Source organism: Takifugu rubripes, unplaced genomic scaffold (genome assembly GCF_901000725.2).
Source record: "Takifugu rubripes unplaced genomic scaffold, fTakRub1.2, whole genome shotgun sequence".
Taxonomy (NCBI): Eukaryota; Metazoa; Chordata; class Actinopteri; order Tetraodontiformes; family Tetraodontidae; genus Takifugu; species Takifugu rubripes.
Window position 1 is genome coordinate 174,607 of NW_021821644.1, and position 4,735 is coordinate 179,341.

General features: G+C 50.1%; 1 long non-coding RNA gene across 1 annotated transcript; it reads left to right on the forward strand.

The window, feature by feature from the left end:
- Window positions 1-1,382: 1,382 nt before the first annotated feature.
- LOC115248626 (uncharacterized) lies at window positions 1,383-3,781 on the forward strand. Its single transcript, XR_003887419.1, has 4 exons — window positions 1,383-1,415; window positions 2,939-3,132; window positions 3,237-3,411; window positions 3,503-3,781. It is a non-coding gene; the product is annotated as an uncharacterized lncRNA (long non-coding RNA).
- Window positions 3,782-4,735: the final 954 nt, after the last annotated feature.

Below are 4,735 nucleotides of genomic sequence, written 5' to 3' on the forward strand. Positions count from 1 at the left end.
CTTTTTTACATTCTCTCATACAGACATCTGTCTCTCTCCGTCTGTCTGTCTGTCTCTCCCTCTCTGTCTATGTGTGTGTCTCTCTCTCACACACACACACACACACCCCTTCCTACGGTGCACCACCATATCATGGTGGAGGAATTTGAGTGGCCTCATGTTCTTCAAAGTTGTTCTGTCGAATTGTCCCAGGTAGGGTGCCCCGTTCTTAGAGGGTGCCCCGTCTGGTGAATCCATACTGGGGGAAATCAGCACACCGATGAGCAGTAACGGCTTGGCCCTGATGGGGGCGATTGGGAGGAACAGTCGGTCTGATCTGAACCCCAGCAGGGTTGGTCTTCACCTGCCATCTCCAGCAGAGCTTTGAGCTGATTCCAGGGGTGGTATGTGTTTTGTAGGTCTGGAAAAGACTTAGGACTGTGCACCCGCAGGTACCATGAGGAGGTCCCTCTGGCTATGGGGGGTGGATGGATCCTTACTATGGACCATGCAGTCCCTGTATTGCAGGAATGTGAGCTTGCTTCTCATTGGCTGCAGTAAGTCCAACTTGTTCTGGGGGGTTGACTCTTCTGGGGGGGCCTGTGTTTCCCTTTCTGTTCATTATTTTTATGGACACTTTTAAGAGCAGCTGATTGTGAAGAGGCAGGGATGCAGACCAGCACCTGGTGGTCTTCAGAAGGAAAAGGGTGGATTACCCACTTCAGGTGGGAGGGGAGTTACTGCCCCAAGTGGAGTATCAGGGGGTCCTCTTCACAACGGGTGGGGATGGGCAGATTGACACTGCTGTATAACAGACAAGCATCAAGGCAGTAAGTTACAATTGTATATAAAAAACTGGAAAGCAAATCTCACCTGGAAAAAAAGATCTGGGGAACAGGAATGTTTTGTGTTCACAGTTGCTAACAGGCCTGGCCTCTTCTTTCTGCTCTTCTGTAGAATATCGACCCATTTACGGATGCGCATCATGGCAACGGACACGTGGAGGAGAGTGGAGGCTTGTCGAGCTACTCTGGTGCATTTTAACAGGTGTCTCTGGTTTTGTTCAGTCTACAAAACAAAGAGGGCGCAAAATCAGGACTCTGCCAGACAAGCAACATGTCCCCTGCACACACAATCTCACAGATACAGGCATGCTCATGCGCACGCACGCACGCACACACACACACACACACACACACACACACACACACACACACACACAGGGGTCCTCCATCCAGGGACGTGTCACTTCATTTAATTTTGTGTTTGTTAAAGGCATCCTGAAGTCAGCACAGGACATAGACAGACAGACGGACGGACGGACGGACGGACGGACGGACAGACGGGCGGGCGGGCGGGCAGGCAGACAGACAGACAGACAGACAGACAGACGGGCAGGCGGGCAGGCAGGCAGGCAGAAGATCCAGTAGGATCAGGTTGGTGCTCACACAGGCCTTTAGTCTGGGACTGGGCTTAAGCCTGGGCTGTGAACCTGAAAGGAGATTGACTGAAAACTAAATATCAGAGTGTGCACATATTCAGGCCCTCTGCTGTAAAGCTTCTGCTGTGAAGTTCTGGTGTAGCCAACACCAGTAAACAAGCACACTGAGGCTCAAGGAGCTGTGCACACAAGTCAGGGACCATGTTGGTGAGAAAGACAAGTTGGTTTCGATTGGAAACCCAACAACTGGGGCAACATCAAATCATCAACTGGAAAAAAACATGGTACCACATCAAAAGATAGTAATCCTCCAGAACTCAGGTACCAGAGAAGGAGAGCATTAATCAGAGAGGCAGCAGAGACCAAATCGACCCTGCAGAGTTCCACAGCAGCAACTGGAGTATGGGTCCATAGGACCAGGACCGGCCGTACACCCCACAGAGCTGGACTTAACAAGGAAATGACTGAGGATGTAAGGACACATAAGAGACTCCTCAAACGTATGGAGGGAGGTTCTAAAGATACTAAAACTCATCACCCCCTCAGCATAACATGGTGGAGGAGCCTGAAACTGTGGGGACGTCTTTCAGCAGCAGGGACTGTGAAACCAGTCAGAATGGAGGGAACGATGGATGGCGCTAAGTAGGGTGATTAGGACTGGGACTGGGACAGAGGTTCACCTTCCAGCAGGATGGTTACCACCAGCGTACTGCTCAGGCCCTGCTTTTAAGGGTTTGAGGGGACAAATTTTAAAGTGTTGGACTGAGCGAGACAAAGCCCAGACCTCAGTCCACCTGAGCCTGTGGACAGACGTGAAGATTTCTGAAAGGCATGTCATGTTGCGTGAGGCTAGCGGTACTGCTAGGTTCATACAAAGTCTTATGGGACGCCACCGTTCGTTACCACATAGCAACATGCTGGGCTGTACCTGGTGTAAAATAGGGACTCAAGACATGTCAGAAATAGATCCTCCATGGTTACAGCACACACCAACCACTTTTTAATAGGGCACAATTGAGAGTCATTAAGCGGATGACAGATTCTCCTGCTGCACTGATATCATTTCCAACAGGAGCCTTTTCTTTCAGCCTCTTTCACATTTACTATTTTCTCCCCACTGTGCTTTTTTAGATAGTGGAGGAGGCTGTGGTCCTGAGAAACCACCCTCTGCTCTCCTTTCCTCCCCTGCCCCCTGCACCACCACCCTCATTAGCATTCCCTTTGTGTCTGTAAAGTCACGCTTCCATCTTGTTGATTAAAACATTCATTTGCAAAATGGCTTAATTACAAATGTTATTAGTGGAAAACGGAGTAAATCCACCGTTGAACCTCTTGCTTCATTTTCCGATGAAGATCAAACAAAATGGAACAGAAATGGAAAATAAATACATAACGAGGACAAGATGTTTGGAGTTCCTTCTGCGGATGTTAGAGTTTAGTGCTAATGCATTCCTGGGTCTAGGTGTCTGCTGATTCTGCTGCTTCCTCTCTCTCTGCCCTACCTCTTTTCTCCCCCAGAGCTGTCAGATTTGCCTCCAATTAAAAGAATATCTGTTCCAGTTCAACGACTCAACGCGAGCACTGCTGCTGCTTCCTGCTCACAACTTCTCAAACTTTCTGCTGTTGCCATGGCATCTGTCTCCCATCCACCAGGGCCCTGCCTCAGTCTTTGATCTTTACCACTAAACTGAGCACCTTCCATCACGCAGAAGGTAAACATTTAAATTAGTTTTCATTTCTACTCCATCAGTCAAAAGTCAGATAGACCTCTGGACACGAGATCCTTAAAAACAAAGTGATTTCTCATGTTTTTCAGCTCTGGGGGAAACAAGAAAAGAGAAATTTAAAACTGTTCATAAAAAGCCCTGGAACCAGGAATCTCACCTGCAACCTTTTTGCTATGACGCAACAGTGCTAACCACAATTGGGTAATGGTGGAGACCCTGCTGAGAGCCTGCATCAGTGTGGTGACCACTGACCACCTTATGGAGGTAATTCTGATTATTGAACTTTGTGGACCTTTGTAGATTAGCAGCTGCAGCAGGAAAGCCCAGATGCTCCTCTCTTAATCCACTTCTACAGTGTCCTAGGTCTTCCCCAGGGTTTTTTTCTGGATTGACGCCTCAACCGGTTCCTCTCACCCAGGAGTATCGTCTCTGCTTGGAGCTTCTCTCAGATGTCAGGGCTCCTCCCCCTCTCTAAGAATGAGCCCAACAACTCCACAAAGGGAACTCATTTTAGCTGCATGTATTCTTCATCTTGTTATCATTAAAACATCAACCCATCGGGTCTCTGCTTTTTGCAGATGATGTGGTCCTGTTGGCGTCATCGGCCCGTGACCTCCAACTATCACTGGATCGGTTCGCCGCCGCATGTGAAGCGGCTGGGATGAAAATCTGCACCTCCAAACCCGAGGCATGGTTTCTCAACCGGAAAAAGGTGGAGTGCCTTCTCCGGGTCAAGGAGGAGATCCTGCCCCAAGTGGAGGAGTTCAAGTACCTCGGGGTCTTGTTCATGAGGTGAGGGAAGAATGGAGCAGGAGATCGACAGGGCGGATCGGTGGCGGCGTCCGCAGTAATGCGGACTCTGCACCGGTCCGTAGTGGTGAAGATTTACCGGTCAATCTTCGTTCCTACCCTCACCTATGGTCATGAGCTTTGGGTAATGACCGAAAGAACAAGATCACGGGTACAAGCGGCTGAAATGAGCTTCCTCCGTAGGGTGGCTGGGCTCTCCCTTAGAGACAGCGTGAGAAGCTCTGCCATCCGGGAGGAGCTCGGAGTAGAGTCGCTGCTCCTCCGCGTTGAGAGGAGCCAGATGAGGTGGCTTGGGCATCTAGTTAGGATGCCCCCTGGACGCCTCCCTGGTGATGTGTTCAGGGCATGTCCCTCCGGTAGGAGACCCCCGGGAAGACCCAGGACACGTTGGAGAGACTATGTCTCTCGACCGGCCTGGGAACGCCTGGGGATCCCTCCGGATGAGCTGGAAGAAGTAGTTGGGGAGAGGAAGTCTGGGCTTCTCTTCTTAGGCTGCTGCCCCCATCGACCCGACCCCGGTAGTAAGCGGTAGAGGATGGATGGATGGATGGACATCAACCCATTGCCCCCTTAATTTCTTTTCTTTTTCTGGATCTGAAGTCCTATGTCCCTTCCAACACCATGGCCAGGGGGAAGAGCTAGTCCACTGATGCAGAGGTGTGTCAGCCAAGAGAATTCTACAACATCCAGTTGTAGACGGTTCTACTCCCCTCTTTACTTGCGTGTCCAGAACAACAGTCACAGATAATACGATTGTAAGACTGATCATTGCTCTGAG